Source organism: Chiloscyllium plagiosum, unplaced genomic scaffold (genome assembly GCF_037043375.1).
Source record: "Chiloscyllium plagiosum isolate Xiang-an unplaced genomic scaffold, Cpla_swu_hap1 HiC_scaffold_29, whole genome shotgun sequence".
Lineage (NCBI taxonomy): Eukaryota > Metazoa > Chordata > Chondrichthyes > Orectolobiformes > Hemiscylliidae > Chiloscyllium > Chiloscyllium plagiosum.
In genome coordinates, this window is record NW_028270167.1 from 86,823,998 (window position 1) to 86,847,017 (window position 23,020).

Genomic DNA, 23,020 nt, shown 5'->3' on the forward strand with positions numbered 1-23,020 from the left:
CAACGCCAGGGTGGTAGGAGGAGATTTAGGGAAGAATGTAAATGTTAGAGGAATTTTCGAAAATCGATAGGTCTGGGATAGACGATGAATATTATGGAGGTAAGTTGGGTTGCTGAGATAGAGATGGATATAACCGCTGGTGGCAATGGCAAGCAAAGATACAGATGGCCAGGTAGGCAGCTTCAAAATAGAATTCCACAATGACTCAATGACGAACAAATTGGAGGAATCTGTTCAACTGACAAGGCACTGCAAGAAACTGAAAGAGGGTCCAATCACAAGAGTCATAGAGACAATGTCACACAGCACAGGCGAGGCCATTCTGTTAAAGTAAAAAGTAAAAAGCCGTTTCTACACCGCAAAGCCCTTCTTCCTAACGACTGTGTTGTCGGGCCATAATTGGGAGAGCTGCCTGACAGACGGGTCAAGCAACAGCGTGACTTCGGGAAGCCTCATTGATTCAGATCAAACTCTGACATGGAAACATCCCCCTGACTCCTCTCCCTCAGCCTCATGGCGTCAGGTCAAACACTGACCCGAAAACCTCTTGGTAACCCCTCTACTTCAATCCCCATGGTGTCAGAGGAAACACTCACATGTAGACCTCCGGCTGACTCCCCTCCCTCAGCCTCTTGTCATCAGATCAAACACTGACACGGAAACCTCTTGGTAGCCCCTCTCCCTCAGTCCCATGGTGTCAAATCAAACGCTGACACTTAGACATCCTACCGCCTCGCCTCCCTCAGCCTCTTGTTGTCAGATCAAACACGAACATGGAAACCTCCTGCTGACTCACCTCCCTCATCATTATGGTGTCAGATCAAGCACTAACACGAAAACCTCCTGATGACTCCCCTCCCTGAGCCTCATGCTGCCAGATAAAACATCGACACGGGAACCTACTGCTGATTTGCCTCCCTAAGCCACAAGGCGTCAAATCAAACACTGACATAGAAACCTGCTGCTCACTCCCTTCCCTCAGCCTCTTGTCATCAGATCAAACACTGACACGGAAACCTCTTGGAAACCCCTGTCCCTCAGTCCCATGGTGTCAGATCAAACACTGACACGGAGACCTCCTGCTGTTTCCCCTCCCTGAGCCTCACGGTACCAAATCAAACACCGACACGGGAACCTACTACTGATTTGCCTCCCTTAGCCTCACGGGCTCAAATCAAACACTGACACATAAATCTCCTGCTGACTCCCCTCACTCAGCTTCAAGGTTTCAGTTCAAACAGCGACACAGAAACTCTTGCTGACTCCCCTCCCTCAACTGAACGATCAGTGTTCCTCCATATTGAAAAACACTTACAGGAAGCACTGAGAGAGCAGCGAAAGTGGAAACTGTATACTGGGTTGGCCATTTCAAAACTACCACCAAGAGGTGCTCAGCCTTTTGCCCAAAACGTCGATTTTACTGCTCCTCGGATGCTGCCTGAACTGCTGTGCTTTTCCAGCTCCACTGTAATCTAGAATCTGGTTTCCAGCATCTGCAGTCATTGTTTTTACCTGCTGGATGGGGAGAATGCGACAAAGGGGAGGGAACATCTTTGACCTCAATCTACCAGCTGCAGACACATTGTTCAGTGACCATATTGATAACAGTGACTACCGCATACAGCAATTGTAGAGACAAAGTCCCACTTTGACATTGTAAATACCCTCTGTCATTGTGTGACACTTTCACTGTGCTGAACGGTGCAGATTTCGAATAGATCTAGTAACTCAACTCTTGGCTGTATGTGATGATTCGGGTCAGTACCAACAGCAGCAGATTTGAGCTCCAGCACAATTTTTACCATCGCTGCCTGGCATATGCTGCACTTTACACTGACCCTTTAGCGAGTGCATGAACCGTTGCTCAATGGAGAATACAGGAGCGCCTGACAAGAGCAGTACCAGGTACACCTAAAAATGAGGTGAATTTACCAAACAGGACCATATACTCACCAAATCGCGTAAACTGTAAGTGATACAAAGATTTAGCCAATGAATCACACCTTATGTCTGCAATCCTGTCACATGCAGTCAGGTGAACAGTAGCAGACAATCAAACAACTCATTCGAGGAAGTGGATCCACAAATATTGCCTTCCTCAATGGTGGAAGAGACAAGCACAACATTCGAAAACAAAATACTGCAACATTCACAAAAATGTTCAGACAGAAGTGTCGATGCAATTACCTATATTAGTCTCCTGCAGATGACAGTCTTCAGCTGAATCGATTCCTTTTTGCATGGTATCTGCAAGCGGTTGGAGAGATTGGAGAATGCAAAGGCTCTGGGCCCTCAAAACATTCCATTCAAGCTGTTCTTGCTCGACTTCAGCACTGGCACCTTCGTGACAATGTTGGGAAACTGGACACACAGAGACAGAACATCAGACAATCAATGATTGCCCCATTGGTTTAGAACAAATAACATAGAGCAATACAGTACAGAACAAGCCCTTCGGCCCTCGATATTGCACCGATCTGCGAACTATTCTCAGCTCACTCCCCCTCCACTCTATCCCAAAATCATCCATGTGCTTATATAAGGATTGTTTAAATCACTCTACTGTGGCTGAGTTGACTACATTAGCAGGTAGGGCATTCTACGCCTTTACCACTCTCTACGTATAGAACCTGCCTCTGACATCTGTCTTAAATCTATCACCCCCCAATTTGTAGTTATGCCGTCTCGTACAAGCTGACGTCATCATCCTAGGACAAAGCCTTTCACTGTCTCCCTTATCTAATACTCTGATCATCTTGTATGTCTCTGTCAAATCCCCACTTAGCCTTCTTCTTTCCAATGAGATATAGACCCAAGTCTCTCAGGCTTTCCTCATAAGACCTTCCCTCCAGACTAGACAACATCTTGATAAAGCTCCTCTGCACCTTTTCCAGTGCTTCCACATCCTTCATGTAATGGGACAACCAGAATCGTACACAATATTCCAAGTGTGGCCGCACCAACGTTTTGTACAGTTGCAGCGTGATATTGCGGTTCCGGAACTCAGTCCCTCTACCAATGAAACCTAACACACCATATGCCTTCTTAACAGCACTATCCACCTGGGTGGCAACTTTCAGGGATCTGTGCACATGATCCCTCTGCACATTCACACTTCCAAGAATCTTTCCATTGACCCAGTACTCTGCCTTCCTGTTATTCTTCCCAAAGTGCATCACCTCACATTGATCTGCATTGAACTCGATTTGCCACCTCTCAGCTCAATTCTGCAGTTGATCCAACTCCCCCTGCAACCTATAACATTTTTCCAAACTGTCCACTGCTCCACCGACTTTAGTGTCGTCTGCAAATTTACTAATCCATCCACCGATGCCTGCGTCTAAGCAATTTATAAAAATGACAAGCAGCAGTGGTCCCAAAACAGATCCTTATGGCTCACCACTAGTAACTGGACTACAGACCGAATATTTTCCATCAACCACCACTTACTGCCTTCTTTCAGAAAGCCAGTTTCTAATCCAAACTGCTAAATTACCCTCAATTCCATGTCTCTGCATTTTCTACAACAGCATACCATGTATACCACGTCAACTGCCCTATCCTCATCCACATTCATAAACTGATGGAAGATGTCATCTACAGTGGCGTCATCAGCAACTCCTCATCACTAACCTGCTTACTGAAGCGCAGTGTGTGTTCTGCCAATGCCACTCATCCTGTGACCTCATTGAAGCCTTGATTTAAAGACAGACAACAAGAAAACACACAGCTGTATTCTAGAGGTGAGGCAAGAGTCACTGCACTTAACATCATCATACTTGCCTTTGAAAACCTGTGGCATCAAGGATTAAGAGCAAATGGGAATACAGAGAAAACTCTGCACTGGTTTAAGATATACGTTGTACAAAAGAAGGTGTGAGGTTTGGTGGGTTTGGGAAATGGAAAAGTAAGGCACCATACTCTTCAGGGTTGATAGGGTTGTTCTTTCGTTTGACAGAGACCTCTGGTGGCAGTTTAACTCGATAGTCATCATGCCTCAAGAAAGGGAAAGGTTATTTCGGACTTTCCTTATAGTTATCTCAGTTAATGCAGGAATTGAACTCACACTGTTTGCATTAACCTGTAAGATAAACTAGACATCCACCTGATTGAGCTAACCAAGTCCCCAATAAGCTCCTTCGGGTAGATATTTGAATATTAATCTTTTCAATAATGCTATTACACAGCTTTGGAGCAGACTGAACATGAAGCAAGCACGGTGTCTCAGTGGTTAGCCCTGCCGCCACACAGCACCAGGGAACCGGGTTCGCTCCCAGCCTCGGACGACTGTCTGTGTGGAGTTTGCACATTCTCCCCGTTTCTACGTGGGTTTCCTCTGGGTGCTCCAGTTTCCTCCCACAGTCCAAAGATGTGCAGGTTAGTTGTATTGGCATGCTAAATTTCCCATAGTGTTAGGTGCATTAGTCCGAAGGAAATGAGTCTGGATGGGTTACTCTTCGGAGGGTCAGTATGGAATTGTTGGGCCAAAGGGCCTTTTTCCACACTGTAGGGAATCTAAAAAAAAAGCTTCCCAGATTTGATGGAGTGACACTATCAGAGTGATATAAGAGTGCCCTCTGTCCTCGGCCCAGCAGTTCTTAAGTGCTTCATAAATAGCCATCCATCTACCATAAACTCACAAGTGTGGGTGTTCGCCAATGATTGCACAATGATCACGATTTGACAATGTTCGCGATTATGCATGAATGCAAAACGTGCAAGCGTGTGCACAAAAGTGACAAGTGACATCTGCATTACACACGATACAGAACTGAACCATCATTCACTACCAATATCCCGGGGATTAATGTTAACCAGAACTGGACTGACCAGATGAATTAATTTTCCATGTCTGTGAAGCGTTTATCTCTGAAACGTCGACTCTCCTGCACCTTGGATGCTGTCTGACCTGCTGTGCTTTTCCAGCGCGCCACATTTTGACCTATATACATTCATTGGTAACAACAAAATGTCAGGGGCGAGGAACTCGGCCGGAATAACTTGCATCATGATTTTCAAAAGCCTGCCCACCATCTATAAGACACAAGTTGAATATGAAACACAATTCCTCAATTTGTCTGGCTGAATGCAGGTTCACTCCTCATCCTTCACACAGTAGCAGCAGTGCCTGCCATCTCCGTGGTAATCTGCAGAAATTTACCAAGGCTCCTTACGAAGTCCCTCTGAAACCGCGACCACCATAATTGGACAAGGGCAGCAGATATATAGAAGTTCCATTCCAAGCCACCCAAAACCCTGATTTGGAAATGCATTGCTGTTCTTTCAACTTCACTCACTCATGACCGACAGCACATGCAGCGGCTCAACGTGTCAGCTCAACCCCACTTTCTTTGGGGCAACAATGGACAGGCAGTAAATACTGGCCCAATGACCTTCCATGAATAAATCAGAATGAAAAGTGTTGCCTAAACATGATCTATACCGGACTCTGAGTTTTGGTTTTTGTGAGCGGATGATGGTTGGGTCCAGTCAGTGCCTTGCCTGTTGTGAATTGCTAAAGTGATTTTCTGTTTGAAACAATCTGTCAATTGTTCAGAGGCATGGCTTGCATACTAAACATCACACAGACACTGACATTTTCATGTCATATTGACTGGCATGGTGGCTCACTGGTGAGCACTGATGCCTCACAGCACCGGTGTCCCAGGTTCAATTCCTGCCTTGGGGACTGTTTGTGTAGACTTTGCACGTTCGTCCTATGCCTGCGTGGGTTTCCTCCCAAAATCCAAAAATGTGCAGGTCAGGTGAATTGGCCATGCTAAATTGCCCATCGTGTTTGTTGCATGAGTCAGAGGGAGATGGGTCTGGCTGGGTTGCTCTTCGGAGAGTCGGTGTGGACTCTTTGGGCCAAAGTGCTTGTTTGCACACTATAGGTAATCTAATCTAATGTTAATGAGTTGTGAAATGTATAGAATCATTTGAAAATGCAATTGTATGCGACTGTAGAATGTTCAAACACACAGTGGTGCTGTTGCGTGAAAATGTTTGTGTGACTATTAACACGCAATATTAGTACAAGCAAAATGTTTGTATATTTTCAAAGTCCTTGCACTTAAGAATAATTTACTCTTGGGTGTGAAAGGCCCTTACTGAGATTTGTACACGACCTTTATCATATTATCGTCATAAAACGTATTGAGGGATTGTCTGAATAACTGTCCAGCTCCAGTTTGAAAGCTGTTTGGACAGATTTTGGAGATGGTCACATAGAGGTCGTGGTGAGGCTCAGTGGCACGGTGTCTTAATTGATGCTTTCTTCAATGCCATTTTCAACAGCTTTGCTGGCTGCAAGATGATATGTTGGAGGCTGAGGGAGGGGAGACGAACAGGAGGTTCCCATGTCAGTGTTTGATCTAACATCGTGAGGCTGACGGAAGGGAGTGAACAGCAGGTTTCCGTGTCAGTGTTTGATTGGACCCCGTTAGGCTAAGGGAGGCAAATCAGCAGTAGGTTCCCGTGTCGGTGTTTGATCTGGCACCGTGAGGCTCAGGGAGGGGAGACAGCAGGAGGTTTCCCTGTCAGTGTTTGATCTGACAACGTGAGAATGAGGAAGGCGAGTCCACAGGAGGTTCCCATGTCAGTGTTTGAACTGACATCGTGAGGCTGACGGAAGGGAGTGATCAGCAGGTTTCTGTGTCAGTGTTTGATTTGACCCCTTGTGGCTAAGTGAGGCAAATCAGCAGTAGTTCCCCGTGTCGATGTTTGATCTGGCACCATGAGGGTGAGGGAGGGGAGTCAGCAGGAGGTTTCCGTGTCAGTGTTTGATCTGACGTTAAGATGCTGAGGGAAGGGAGTCAGCTGGAGGTTTTTGTGTCAGTGTTTAATCTGTCACCATGAGGCTGAGGGAGAGGGGTTACCAAGAGGTTTCCGGGTCAGTGTTTGACCTGACGCCATGAGGCTAGGGAGAGGAGTCAGGAGGAGGTTTCCATGTCAGCATTTGATCTAACACAATGAGGCTTACTTATGTCACATTGTTGCTTGAACAGTCTGTGGGGTAGCTCTCCCAACTCTGGCCCGAGCACACAGACGTTAGGAAGAAGCGCTTTGCGGTGTCGAAACGGCTTTTTACTTTTTACTTGAACTGAATGGCCTCGCCTGTGCTGTGTGACATTGTCTCTATGACTCTTGTGATTGGACCCTCTTTCAGTTACTTCCAGTCCCTTGTCTGTTGAATCGATTCCTACAATTTGTTCTTCATTGAGTCATTGTGGAATTCTATTTTCAAGCTGCCTCCCTGGCCATCTGCATCTTTGATTGCCAATGCCACCTGCGGTGGTATCCATCTCGATCTCTGCAACCAAACTTACCTCCACAATATTCATCGTCTATCCCAGACCTATCGATCACCGAAAATTCCTCCAAATTTACACTCTTCCCTCAATCTCCTACCACCCTGGTGTTGCACTCATTCAATTCTTTCTAACTTCCTCCAATCGCTTTACCACTTACATCTCTCTGACACCCACAGACCCCTTTCGCCTTCCCTACCTTTCTAACAAACTTCAGGCCCTACATCTCTCCCAATCTCTGCCAACAGCTTCCAGACCCTAAACCTCTCCCTATTTAAGTCACATCCTTCAGCCCCTACACCCATCGCTATCTCTTTAAACTCTTTCCTGCCCTTCCATTTCTCCCTATCTCTGTCACCTCTTAGAAGCTCCAGAACCCTCCCTATCTCTGTAATTTCTGCCAGCCACTATGACCCTCACGATGCACAAACTCCTTCAAGGCTGATCTCCTCCAGGTCCTACAAGCCTGCCTGCCGGTGTCACTTCCTTCAGCTACTCCACCAATCCCTATCCCTTTCTGTTAGCTTTATAAGTCCCTGCACTCATACCTATCTCTCTCAACTCCTTCCTATCTCTTTCAGCTTTTCCAGCACCTACACTGCTCCCTATCTCTCTCACCTCCATGCCACCTCTGTCACTTTTCCAGCCCATAAAACACTCCATACCTCTCTCATTTCCTCCCTGCCTCTGTCAGCGTTTCCAGCCCCTCCACAATTCCGTCGCTGTTTAACATCTCGCCCGTATACTCCCTCTGGATCATTGTCACCTCTTCCAACCAGTACATCCCCCTTTTTAACTCAGGAAACTCTATTCCCTACACGCCTCATTTTCTTTGTAACCATCTCCGACCCTTACAGCCTTTCCCTTCCTCCATAACCCCTCCATCCACTGCACCTTCTCACTATCTCCGCAAACTCCGCCAGCCTTTACACCCTCTCCTTATCTCTGGAAACCATTTCAACTCCGACACACCCTCCCTTTCACTAACCCCCTCCAGCCTCTAAACTCCCGACCAATCTCTGTAACGCCCTCCAGCACCGTCAACCACTTCCTCTCTCTTTAAGCTCCTCCAGCCCCTAAACATCCTCGCTATCTCGCATCCCCCTCCAGTCTCTCCACTACCTAGCTATCTCTGTAACCCCCTCAATCCCCCACACACCTTCTCTATCTCTGCAACACCTTGCAGCTACCACACCACTCATCTCTAAAACTCCGTCCAGCCCCCACACCCCCGCCCTATCGCTATAACTTCCTCCAGCTCCTACACTGCTCCCTATCTCTGTAACCCCCTTCAGCCCCTGCACCCCCTCTCTATCTCTGTCACCTCGAACCTCTACACCCCTCCCGTTCTCTGAAACCTCGAGCCCCTACACTCCACTCCCTCCCATTTCTCTAACCTTTTCGGTTCATTGTCACAAAGCTGGTCCTTTTTTTCAAAAAGCTGTTCCCTTTCTGACAGAAACAGTGTCCTCGATGTTTTTCCTGGTGTCGTTTATAAATTTCGGGCTTCGAAACAACTGATTTGAAACAGAGATGGAAGGGTTTACTGAGTTGCCTTTTTGTTTATATGTGAACGGATGAAACTTTTGGCAAAAGCTTTCATGCCTTATGACTGAACTGTACAATGAAAGGGGAGTGGTAAGTCCGAAAAGCTGAAGTCTTGTTTGAGTTAGTTCAGCAATGGAGCTGTGTGAAAACACGCTGGGAGACTCGCACTCTCCTTCTCCCTTTCTAACTTTGACTGGAAGTCTTTGCTTCATTTTGACTTTGTATTTAAGCGGGTTTGTTTTTTGGACTGTTGTATATTTCAGGAACAGCATAATAAAGTCGAGTTTGGAAAGAAACTGTTCTTTAAACGGTTCTTTATGTTTCATTCCGTAATTTTGTGAATACACTTTTATCTGTTTTAAACCTAATATGAGGAATTATGAGATGGTTTCAGCAGTAGCTCAGCGTTTAATTTTGCTTCAAACACCACCAGAAAATGTAGAGATTACAATAATGCAACTGCAAATAAAGTAGATTGAGTTAGAGACGAGAGAGAAGGAAACGGCCGCAGAAAACAACCCGTTTAAGTGAAGGTTAAAATCAGAAAAGAAAGAAAAAAACAACAAAGAGCTTTCACAGAAGAGAAAGAAAAAGAGAGATACTTTGAACTTCAAAAACTGACGCTTCGAAAGGAAAATGCGCTTCAAAATATTGAGAAGAAGATTGAAGGCAACTCTAGCGAGGAAGAGAGTGGGGCTCAGCAAATCCATGGTCCCGAAAACCTGATGGGAAACTGTTTATGTGTGTTCAATCACTGCGTAAATTTGATGGGAAGGATGCCGAGACCTATGTTAACTTATTTGAAAGAATGGCGTAACAATGCAGTGGATAGTGACCACGTGGGCTTTGTTCATCCAAACAATACATGCAGATCGTGTTCATGAGGTCTTCGCATTGCGATCAGACGATGCATCTGCCGAGTTTGAGAAGTTGGAAAAGGCCTTTTAAAGTACGTATTAGCTTGCACCAGAAGCCGAGAGACAACGTTTCAGGCATCTAAGGAATATCTCTGGACAAACCTATACTGAGTTTGAAAGGATGGAACAGACTAATTTCAAGAGATGGATTACAGCTTTAAAAATAGAGCAAACCTATGATGCCCTTGGCGAAGTAATTATTTTGGAGGAATTCAAAAAATCAACTGCCTGAAAAGCGTGAACTCAAGTGGAAGAGCAGACAGTTAAAATAGCAGAGTTGTCCTGGAGCTAAGATTACGGACATGCAATATACACAACCAATTTCATCTGCATCATCCTCCCTACCTGTGCTGATCCACGTAAGAACAAGTATGACAAAAGTGCCTTGATTCTCAAAGGGTTTTACAGCATGAATATTGTTTAAAAAGCCACACCCAACCCCAGGCTTGAAGAGTTACCAACAAATGAAATGTTCACTGGCTTTCTCTGCACAGATGCAGCCAGATTTGCAGAGTGTGTCCAACAGTCAGTCTGTGATTTTCCTGGATTTATTTCAAGCTCAGATGATGATAAATGTATCATTAAATCATTTTGGCTCATTGAACATATATGGCAGCCCACGAGAATTAAAGAAAACAGAATCAGGAGTTGGCCATTCAGCCCAACAATGCCTGCTAAGCCATTTCATGTGATCATGGCTGATCATCCAACTCAGTCCCCTGTCCTACTTTTACAAAATCCGTTTCGCCCCAAGAATTATATCTGTCTCCGTTCTGAAAGCTTTCAGTGCTATAGCCTCATCGATTTTCTGTGTCAGTGAATATCAAAGGCTCAGTGCTCACTGGGTGAAGAGATTTCTCCTCATCTCAATCCTAATTGATCCAGCCTGTATCCTTAGACTGTGATCTCTGTTTCTGGGCTGCCTGGTCATCAGGAACATCCTTCCTGTGTTTACACTGTCTGGTCAGGTTGGAATTTTGCAGGTTATGAGATCCAACTTCATTCTTCTCAACAGCAGTGAATATCGTCCTAACCAATATAATCTCTCTTCATAACCATCCGTGCCATCCCAGGCATCAATCTGGTAAACCGTTGTGCTCCCTCAGTAGCCAGAGCATCCTTTCCCAGATAAAGGAAAACAACACTGCACATAATACTACTCCACGGGGGTGGTCTCACCAATGCCCTGTACAACAACAGCAAGCCTTCCCTGCTCCTTTACCCGAATCCTCTCGCTATGCCGGCGAACATACCGTTTGCCTTCTTCACCGCCGCTGCCCCGCCTGTGACATTCACCGAATGGTGTACAAGGACAGTCAGCTCTGACTGAAACACCCTCCTGTTCCCAGTCGAGCATCATTCAGTCAATAAACTGCCTTCCCAAAGGGGACACACATTTAACCACGTCTTCAGTCCCTGGTGCTCCTTCATGCTTACTTTCCCTGACTGGTGCACGAGGACACCCGGGTCTTTTTGTGCCTCACCATTTCTCAATCTCTCACCATTCTGTGAATAATACACTTGCCTGTTCTTCCTCCCAAAGGGGACAAACTGATATTTACCGCCTCTCTACATCACCTGCCATGCAGTTACCCACTCACACAACTAGTCCCAGTCAGACTGAAGCATCTCTGTCCATTCCTCATAGCTCACCCTCCCACTCTGCGTTGTGGCACCTGCCAATTTGGAGGTTTTTACATCTAATTCCTTCCTCTTAAATCGTAAGCATATATTGTTAATAGCTGGGGCCCAAGCACTGATACCCACTGGCTGCCATTCAGAAAAAGACCCGTTCATTCCTACACTTTGTTTCCTGGCTGACAACCAGTTCTCTCTCCGTGTCAGCACACTGCACCAATTTCATCTGCTTTAATTTTCCTTTCTAAACTCTGACATGGTTCCTCAGTAGCCTTCTGAAAATCCCAGTAAACCACATCCACTCGCTCCCGACCAGTTCAATGTGAGAAATCCCAGGGTATTGCAGTAGTCTTGTCAAGCATGATTTCCCTTTTGTAAATCCATGCTGACAGTGCCCAGTTCTCGCACTGTGTTCCAGTTGTTCTGCTGTTATATCTTATATGATCGATTCCAGTATTTTTCCCACTTCTGATGTCAGACTAACCGGTTTGTCATTCTGTTCACTCCTTGCTTCAGTTTCAAAAGCAGTAGGATGCCGTAGCTGCCTGCCAATCCATGGGAACTGTTTGAGAGTCTACGGTCTTGAAAGATGACCACAAACACATCCAATACGTCTCGGACCACTTTCATATGTAATGCAGCACTGGAAAAGCACAGCAGGTCAGGAAACATCCGGTGAAAAGGAGAGTCGACATTTCTGGCAAATGGAATGTGGAGATGGAAGGGACCTGAGAGATAAATAGAGGTTGGATCTGGGATGAAGGTGACAGGTGTATGCAGGTTGGAGGTAATTCTGATCGGTGAGTGGCGATGGTGCAGCGGATAGGTGGGAAGGAAGATGAACAGGTATGACTATGTCAAGTGGGCAGTGCCGAGTTGGAAAGATTGATCTTGAAATAGGTGTGGGCGAGGAGAGATTTGGAAACGACTGAAGTCACTGTTGATGCTGTTTGGCTGGGAGGTCCCAATGCACAAAGATGAGGTGTTCTTCCTCCAGTTCTTGGGTGGCTTTGATTCGGCGGTGGAGGAGGCCCAGAACTTGCATGTCCTTGGCAGAATGGGAGGGGAAATTGAAATGTTCAGCGACATGGGGGTGGGGTTGTGTGGTGCATTTGTCCCAAAGATGTTCCGTGAAACGTTCCACGAGTTGGCATCCTGTCTCCAAGATAGAGAGGAGACCACATTGAGAGCAACTGACGCAGTAGGTGAGGTGTTTTGATGTGCAGGAAAATCTGTGCGAATGTGAAAAGACATTTTGGTGTCTTGGATGTGAGGTGAGAGTGGAGATGTGGGCACAGGTTTCACACCTCTTGCTACGACATGGCAAGGTGCCAGGAGTGGAGGGTGGGTTGATGGAGAGCATGGACCTAACGACGGAGTCACGGAAGTGACAGTCTCTGCGGAACGCAGATAGGGATAGGGAGGGAAATATATGTTTGGTGATAGGGTCTGATTACAGGTAGTGAAAATGGCAGAGGATAATCCTCTGTAACCGGAGATTACTGGGATGGAAGCTGGGGACCAGTGGGATTCTATCCTTGCTGCAGTTGGAAGAATGAGTTTCAAGAGAGGAGGGAAATTGCGTCCATTACCATGTGATCAACAATGCCCTCCAGCATATCGCCTTCACTTCCTGCATCTCTGACCTTGAACCCCATCCACCCACCTCATCCATTGTGTCCAATGCTCTCGATGTGGTGTCCTCTATATCGGGGAGACCTTCCTTCCCACCTATCTACTCCACCCTCCCTACCGACCCACCACCTTCCCACCCCCACTTGCATCCAACTTCCCAACCACCTTCCCCACCCACTCCCAACCCCCCCTATTTATCTCTCAGTTCCCTTCCCCTTCAGATTCCTGATGAAAGGCCGATGTCCGAAACATTGACTCCCCTTCTCCTCGGCTGTTGCCTGAGCTGCTATGCTTGACCAGCGGCATATATTTCGACTCTGACTCTCCAGCATTTGCAGTCCTCACTTTCTCCCACTGCCATAAGTGCCTTGCGAAGATCAGGATACGTATCCCAGCTCAAAGGAAGACTCAGTGAGAAAGAGATAGGGATCATTTGGACAGCATATTCAGAGTTTTTTCAAGCTCCATCGTACAGCTAGACATTTGTTCTTTATTTCCTGAGCTGTATCATTTCGGTTTTATTCAAGGGTACCGTTTGCAGATCAGTAAGGGTGAGTGACGAGGTGCTGCTGAGTGGAGATTGCTCTTTGACCCAGGATGAGGAGCTCCTCGAGGAGAAGCTGAGCTGCTGCATTGCCATCATGGTTGGAATCATGCAACTTTACGGGGGATTGGAAATAACTCATTCCATCTCACAATCATAGAATGATCCATACAGGAGAGGGGGCATTCCACCTTATCGTGACTGGGTTGAGATTTGAGGGAGTTTTCCAGTTCTCCTCATTTTATGGTTTTGTTCCTAAATCCAATAGTTTTCAGGAAGTTGCTATTGGACCTGTTTCCACTTCCCTCTCTTGCAGTGCTTGATGGGTGACAAGAGCTCACTGTGTAAACTTTTGCTCTTCTTTAGGAGTTTGAATTCTGCCAGTAAATCTTTCTCTATTCTAAACAGAGCACCCTGACATTCCCTGAATTCCCAAATCCCTGAAACCGTTCTCATCAATATGTTCTCTAACCTCCTCATGGATCGTGGTGTCTTTCCTCATAACCGGGAAAGAATTAAAATTCCCCAGAATGGGCTGTAATCAGTATTTTATGCAATTATACAGCTGATTGTATGTATTTGACCTGTCCTACCTGTTTCATGTTTTGTTCGAACAAGTGAAGGAAATGAGTTTTGCTGAATTGGCCTTTACAAAGGGTGTATTTCTGGGATGCTGCTACACTGGAACAGTTTGAATAGTAGTTAAATCACACGTTATTTTGCGAATGCTCCTTTGTTTGCATTTGAACTGCAGTATATGTATAAGTTTACAGCCCAGTAGTTTAACCAATCAAATCACATCCGGGACGCAGTATCTGACATATCCAGAGACTGAGTCCTTGAAATGTTTTGAGGGGGATTCATCTGGTTCATAACAAACGTTTTCAACTCGGCCTAACATTCTCTGAGAATTGAACTAATCCAGTCAAGTCTCCCTAATGCTGCATTCACTTTGTTGTTGTGTCATTTACTTTCAGTTCAATTATCAAACTCGAGAGGGTGGTGCTGGAAAAGTACAGCAGGTCAGGCAGCATCCGAGGAGCAGGAGAGTCGACGTTTCAGGCCTAAGACCTTCATGAGGTCTGAAACATCGATTCGCCTGCTCCTCGGATGCTGCCTGATCTGCTGTACTTTTCCAACACCACGCTCTCGACTCTGAGCTCCAACATCTGCAGCCCTCACCTTCTCCTATTCAGTCATCAAACAGCCTGATTAACAAAGCGTACAATATGTCGAGAACTCTGAGACACTTTAACCTCTCACCTCTCCCTGGAGTTGGAAACTAGATTCTGCTCCTGTTCAGCGTGGCACAGTATCTCAGTGGTCAGCACCTCCTGCCTCACAGTGTTCGGGACCCGGGTTCGATTCCAGCCTCAGGTGACTGTGTGGAGTTCGGACGTTCTCCCCGTGTTTGTGTCGGTTTCCTCTGGGTCCTCCGATTTCCTCCCACAATACAAAGATTTGCAGCTTAGGTGAATCAGCCATGCTAAATTGTCCATCGTGTCCAGGGATGTGCAAGCGAGCTGGATTAACCGCGGGAAATCAGGATTACCGGGAAATGCTGGGGGGAATGGGTCTGGGTGGGATCCTTTTCGGAGGGTCAGTGTGAACTGGGATCGTCCAAATGACGTGCTTCCACACCATAGAGATTCTGTGAAAATAAGCGTTGAAGAAATGGCTTAGAAAATGGTGACCTAATCTGAGCTCAGTTTTTCTTGATCTGGCAAACAGACAATAATTTCTAAGTAGGATTGCTGGGACAGTGTCAGTTCACTGTTTGCTACACACACTGATATAACCTCACTGTCTCATCTTCGTACTTGTATCTGAAAGTGCTGCTAACTTCTGGGAGAAATATTTCAGGCCTGCGTGATTCCACCAGACCGCAGAAATGTTCAAAATCTAACAGGCGTTCGACAAATTAAAAAGGAAGGTGAGTGGATGAAGGAGGGTGGAGTAGAAAATGGGACCATAAAACAACACTGGGGGAAACATTAATGCAGCACAGCTCACAATTCCTCTGCATCCAAATAAACAGGTTCTCAATAAATCCCTTTTCGAGCAATGGCTACACAAATGATAAGGAAAATTTGTAAATATGAGGAGCATGCAATTTGTAAATGCTCTCAACGGGCTGTGTCACAGGGTATTCATATCAGACAGGGAAAGGTTATTCTAAAAGTCACGGTTATCATTTGAATGTGATGAATTGAACGAAAACCACCCATTGTGCAGCTCCAATGATTGGAGAAGTTAAACTGCTGGGCCCTCCTCGGTCCAGTCAAGAACTGAGCAGCTCAGACATTTCTCTGGAAATCCCAAGGGATTTCTCTGGAAAGCTGTGACTCCGGCTCACCTGTCCATCCTCCAATCCTCAGATGCAATGTGACAGCCTCTCGATTTGAGAATGTTGGATATTTCACAAACGGTTTTGTCGATGTGCAAGCACTGAGATGGAGACCTCGGTGTCTTTCCTGGTGAAGCAGCTGAGTTTGAATCTGCTAAATCGACTGTTTAAAGAGATACAATGGGAACAATTATTCCCCAGCCCTCTGTGAACCTGCAACTGGTTATCCCACCACATACTGTGAGGAAGTGCATTCCACACCAGCTCCTGCCTTGTGATATCATTCTGTCTATGCACGGGGATAGACACAAGGGAGTTTCTGGAAAATACCTCCTTTTTGTAAACCAGCAGTGTAGGTGCAGAAAAAGTAATGTGCCTAAGATAATACAGAATGGGAGATTGTTCAGGCGCATGAAGAGAAGTCAAGATAAAACACACTTCTTAAAAATAAAAGATAAATAATTAAACTCCCAACTCGAAAATGAGCAGAACTGATCATTCTGCTTTTCTACTGAACCGCTCACTTCCCTGAATCCCAGCCTGCGTGCTGTACGTGAGCTGCTGAGAGTCTCTCCTCTGAGGGAGAAAGGGCACACTCTCTGGAAACATACGGTCTGAATCTTCCTGCGTTGGCTCATACCAAAGGCTGCGCAAAATAACCCATCTGTCCTTCCCTGGGTTGGAAGTTCCAGAAAAACCCTCTCTTCTTGCTGCAGGAGACCGAGATTTAGAACAAGTCACATGGTTTCCCTCCAGGCAAGACTCCAGCCCTGTCGTGGTCCCTAGTTATTCACATGCTCCTTTCGGGCAATGTCCATCCCAACACAGGTCAGATTTTTATTATCTATAATTTTTAAAAAGATCATTTTGGATACTTCATAGCAGCATTAAATTCACCTTCCCGATGGCCCCTAAGCCACTTAGCTGGGAATACCTTCAGTGACCTATTCTTCCCTGCTCTCTTGGGAAGAGAATTCCACAGCCCCACAACCCTGCATGGGAAGGAATTGAGGTAGTATGGGCTGAGGTTCGAACAGGAAAGGAGAGGTCACCCTGTTGGGAGTTTTCTATAGCCCTCCAAATAGTTCCAGAAATGTAGAGGAAAGGACAGCAAAGATGATTCTGGATAGGAGCAAGAGTAATAGGGTAGTTTTTATGGGTGACTTTAACTTTCCAAATATTGACTGGAAATACAATAGTTCGAGTACTTTAGATGGGTCAGTTTTTGTCCAATGCATGCAGGATGGTTTCCTGATACAGTATATAGAGAAACCAACAAGGGGCAAAGCCATATTGGCTTTGGTACTAGGTAATGAACCAGACCAGGTGTTAGATTTGGCGGTAGGTGAGCACTTTGTTGATAGTGACCACAATTTGGCTATGTTTGGTTTAGCAATGGAAAGGGATAGGTATATAACGCAGGGCAAGAGAAATTGCTGGGTAAAAGGCAATGATGATCTAATTAGGTAACAATTAGGATGCATAGGATGGGAAAGGAAACTGTAGAGGATGGTCACAATTGAAATGTGTAGCTTATTCAAGGAACAGCTATTGCGTGCCCTTGATAAGTATGCACCTGTCAGACAGGGAGGAAGTAGTTGAGTGAGGGATCCGTGGATTAAAAGGGAAGTTGAATCTCTTTTCAAGAGGAAGGAGAAGGCTTATGTTTGGATGAGACGTGATCGCTCAGTTGGGGCACTTCAGATTGACAAATTAGCCAGGAATGAACTGAAGAGAGAGCTAAGAAGGGCCAGGAAGGAACAAGAGAAGTCGTTGGCAGCTAGGATCAAAGGAATCCTTAAGACTTTCTATAGGTATATCAGGAATGAAAGAATGACCAGAGAACGATTCGGTGCATAGTCGTGGGAAGTTGTGCGTGAAGTCGGAGGAGATCAGGGAAGCGCTAAATGAATATTTTTTGTCAGTAATCGCACTGGAAAAAGACGATGGTGTCGAGGAGAATACTGAGGCGAGACTAGACAGGATTGAGGTTCACAAGGAGAATGCCTTTGCAATTCTGGAGTGTGTGAAAATGGATAAGTCTAGGTCGGCTGTGATTTATCCGAGGATTCTCTGGGAAGCCTGGGAGGAGACTGCCGAGTCCATGGCTTTGATCTTTATGTCGTCATCGTCTACAGGAATAGTGCCAGAAGACTGCAGAATGCCTAATGTTGCTCCCTTGTTCAAGAAGGAGAGTTGAGACAACCCTGGTAATTGAAGACCATTGAGCCTTACGTCGTCTGTGGGTAAAGTTTTGGAGAAGAGATAGGATTTATAATAATTGACAGAGAAATACATTGTTTCGGGATAGTCAACATGATATTGTGAAGGGTAGGTCATGCCTCACAAATCTTATTGAGTTCGATGAGGTGGTGACCAGACAGGTGGATGAGGGCAAAGCGGTTAATGTGGTGAATATGGATTTCAGTAAGGCGTTTGATAAGGTTCCCTACGGTAGGCTATTGCACAAAAGACGGAGGCATGGGATTGAGGGTGGTTTAATGGATAGGATCAGAAATTGACGAGTTGAAAGAAGATGGTGGTTGAGGGGAAATCTTCATCCTGGAGTTGAGTTACTAGTGGGGTTCTGCAAGGATCTGTTTTGGGGCCACTGTTGTTTGCCATTTTTATAAATTCCCTTGATGAGCGCGTAGGTTGGGTTAGTAAATTTACTGGTGAGACTAAGGTTATTATTGGAGCTGTGGACACTCCTGAAGGAACTTGCTGGTTACAGAGAGACATAGATAAGATGCAGAATTGGGCTGAGAGATGGGAAATGGGGTTTAATGTGGAAAAGTGTGAAGTGATTCACTTTGGAAGGAGTAACAGAAATAAAGAGTACTGGGCTAATGGTGAGAATCTAGGTAGCGTAGAAGAACAAAAAGATCTCGGTCTCCATGAACATAGACCCCGGAAAGTTGCCACACAGATTGATAGGGTTGTTAAGATGACAAACGGTGTGTTCGCTTTTGTTGGTAGAGGGATCGAGTTTCAGAGCCACAAGGTCATGCTGCAGCTGTACGAAACTCTGGTGCGGCCGCATTTGGGAGTGTTGTGGACAGATCTTATCACTGCATTACTGGAAGGATGTGGCAGCTTTGGAAAGTTTGCAGAGATTTCCTGGCATGTTGCCAGGTATGGAGGGCAGGCCTTATGAGGAATGGCTGATGAAATTGAGGTTTTTGTTAGAGAGAAGAATATCGAGAGGTGACTTAATTGAGGCATTTACGATAATCAGAAGGTTAGATGGGATGGACAAGGGGAGCCTTTCTCTCAGAAGGTGATGGCCAGCACGAGTGGATGTAGCTTTAAACTGAGGGATGATAGATGTAGGACAGATGCCAGAGGTAGTTTCTTTGCTCAGGGAGTAGCATGGGCGTGGTGTGCACTGCCTGCAACAGTAGTAGACTTGCCAATTTTAAGGGCATTTAACTGGTCTTTGGATAAACGTATGGATGAAAATACAATAGTGTAGGATAGATGGGCTCTGGACCATTTTCACAGGTCAGTGCAACATCGAGAGATATCGGGCCTGAACTGCGCTAGAATATTCTATGAATTTTCAATCTTCCCAGTCTTTGATGGGAGACTCCTTACTCTGAAGTGTGCCCCCTGGTTCTTGTTTCTCCCACTGGGGACACAGCCTCTCAGCATCACCCCTTTCTCATCCTCACAGAATCCGAGGATGTTCAATCAGGGCACCAGCTATTCTGCAACTCTCCAGTGAAAACACAGAATGTGCTGGACTCATCCCCACAAGGGAACCCTCAACAGTCTGACACTGAGTGTGAACTCATTGACACACCTCCCAGGAAGTATGACATCACTGTAAGCAGTCTCACAGTCAGTCCAGCCTCAACTACACATTCTCAGTAACTGTACGGTTAATGTAAACGGTCTGTCAGTGACCGTGGCCTCATCGACACACCCGCCAGTTAATATACCGCGATTGTAAACAGTCTCACAGTGACTCTGACCTGATCTATAGACCATCCAGCAAATACGTGATGACAGCAAACAATCTCACACTGACCCTGCTCCCAACTCCCAGTAACCATGCAGTCCCAGCAAACAGTCTCATAGAGAGCCTGTCCATATCTACACACCCCCCAGTGACCATACTGTCACTGCAAACAGTCTCATTCAGAGCCTGTCATAAGTGATAGAGATGTACAGCATGGAAAAAAGACCCTTTGATCCAACCCGTACATGCCGACCAGATATTCCAACGTAATCGAATCCCACATGCCAGCACCCGACCCACATGCCTCAAACCATTCCTATTCATATCACCATCCAAATGCCTCTGAAATGTTGCAATTGTATCGGCCTTTACCACTTCCCCTGGAAGCTCATTCCAGACTCGTACCACCCTCTGTGTGAAAAGGTTGCCACGTAGGTCTCTTTTATATCTTTCCCCTCTCACCCTAAACATATGCCCTCTAGTTCTGGACTCCCCGACCCCAGGGAAAAAGACTTTGCCTATTTAAACTATCCATGCCCCTTATAATTTTGTAAACCTCTATTAGGTCATCCCTCACCCTCCGACGCTCCAAGGAAAACAGCCCCAGCCTATTCAGCCTCTCCCTGTACCTCAAATCCTCCAACCCTGGCAACATCCTTGTAAATCTTTTTTGAACCCTTTCAAGTTACACAAGATCTACCCGATAGGAAGGAGACCAGAATTGCACACAATATTCCAACAGTGGCCCAACCAATGTCCTGTACAGCCGCAACATGACCTCCCAACCCCTGTACTCAACCCTCTGACCAATAAGGGAAAGCATACCAAACGCCTTCTTGAAATGACAAAAAGTAGAGGACATAGCACTGATCCTTGTGGCACTCCACTGGTCGCAGGGCCCTAGTCTGAAAAACAACCCTCCACCACCACCCTCTATCTTCTACTTTTGAGCCAGTTCTGTATCCAAATGGCTCGTTCTCCCTGTATTCTATGAGATCTAACCTTGCTAATCAATCTCCCATGGGGAACCTTGTCGAACGCCTAACTGAAGTCCACATAGATCACATCTATCGCACTGCCCTCTTCAATCCTCTTTGTTACTTCCACAAAAAACTCAATCAAACTTGTGAGGCATGATTTCCCACACATAAGGCCATGTTGACTATCCCTAAGCAGTCCTTGCCTTTCCAAATATATGGACATGATGTCCCTCAGGATTCTCTCCAACATCTTACCAACACCAACGTCTGGCTTACTGGTCTATAGTTCCCTGGCTTGTCCTTACCACTCTTCTTAAACAGTGGCACCATGTTAGCCAACCTCCAGTCTTCTGGCACCTCACCTGTGCCTAACGATGATACAAATATCTCAGCAAGAGGCCTTCAATCACTTCCCTTGCTTCCCACCGAGTTCTAAGGTACACCTGATCAGGTCCTGGAGAGTTATCCACATTTACCCATTTAAAGACATCCAGCACTTCCTCCTGTTTAATATGGACATTCTGCAAATGTCACCATTTATTTCCCTACAGTCTCCATCTTCCATATTCTTTTCCACAATAACTGCTGAGGCAAAATATTCATTTAGTATCTCCTCCATTTTCTGTGGCTCCACACAAAGGCCGCTTTGCTGATATATGAGGGGCCCTATTCTCTCTGTGACAGGAAAGGATGTTACAACAAAGAATATTCTGTTCAAGTAAACACACAAAACATTGGAAATGACTTGAACCAAAAACCAAAAACGCTCTCTTACACGCACAAAATTATACCTACGGGAATCACGGGGAGGGTCTGATAACTGAGCGAACCCCAATTTCCCTTCAGCAGGAAGACCTGAGATAGTGGTCTTCCCCACTGCATCGTGGCAGTAACTGCCCCAAGTTCTAGTCCATCCCTCAGCAAATGAAGTTAAACAGACAGAGAGAAGCATAAAAAAGAGTCACCAACCTGAACCATCTCTACTCTGAACCAGTTAATGACTCTGCCCTTGAGTCCTCAACTTATGTCACTGTCCCTGTTGGGACTCTCCTTTTGATACAGCCAGGCATTTACATCTTACAAAACAATCATTGTGGCAAAATGAACCGCAACATGTCCATCCATCTCTTAGGTCAACAGGGATAGAATGCAAAGTGTAAAAACAATTTGATTCCATTTGCATGTTCCTTTGCTTGAAATTAATTTAATGCCAGTGCACCGGTGTCTTGTTCCAAACTCTGCTCACGGTGAGACATTTATTCAGCAACCATCAACTCAATGTGTGTGTTTAATTAAATAACTTCCACTTGTGTTTTTAACGAGGTAAATAGTTTTGCATGCAATACTTACTGTCACAAGCAGCACTTCATCTGAGGAAATACTTTTATGTTGATCTTTCCACTGACAGCATACCCTTCCCTCATAAGCTCAGCGATAATGAGCACTTTACTCAAAGACACAACTCAGCTGGCATCTGGTAAGTGGACAACCTGACAGTGAAGCATTGCCTCCCCACTGCTGCTGAAAAAGTGACAGTCTTCATCCTCTGTAGTCTTTAGATCAGACTGGTGCTGGAAAAGCACAGCAGGTCAGGCAGCATCCAATGACCATGAAAATCGACGTTTCAGACAAAATCCCTTCATCAGGAATAGAGGCAGGAAGCCTCCAAGGTGGAGCGATTAAGTGGGGGGGGGGGATGAAGGCGATAGGTCAGAGAGGAAGGTGGGGTAAGGTAGCAAAGAGTGCAATAGGTGAATGGGGTGGGAATGGAGGCGATAGGTCAGAGGGGAGTGTGGAGCGGATAGGTGGGAAGGGAGATTGACAGGTAGGACAGGTCATGAGGACACTGCTGAGCTGGAAGGTTGGAACTTGGGTCAGGTGGGGGAATCTACAGTCTGCTTTGTTAGCAATTAAATCAAAGATTGTAACTGTTTCATCATTTGAAACAAATTTAAGTTCCAATCATGAGCAAAAGCTCAACAAAATTTAATCATGCAATCCAGGGGAAGGTAAAGATTGTTGTTAATTAATGAAAGTGTATAAAGCTGATGTTGGGTGGGATGGGTGTCTTGTGGTACAGTGGGAATGAACAGGTTGGTTTATAAATGCTGGTGTTAAACCCCAGGCATGGGGATTC

General features: G+C 45.7%; 1 long non-coding RNA gene across 1 annotated transcript in view; it reads right to left on the reverse strand.

Moving 5' to 3' along the window:
• Window positions 1-4,884: 4,884 nt before the first annotated feature.
• Window positions 4,885-23,020, reverse strand: part of LOC148142421 (uncharacterized) — a 48,529-nt gene continuing 30,393 nt past the window's right edge. The window contains exons 2-3 of the long non-coding RNA XR_015752093.1: window positions 14,856-15,243; window positions 4,885-5,034 (exon numbers count right to left, since the gene is read on the reverse strand). This is a non-coding gene — a long non-coding RNA (uncharacterized LOC148142421). The remainder of the gene's footprint in view (window positions 5,035-14,855; window positions 15,244-23,020) is intronic.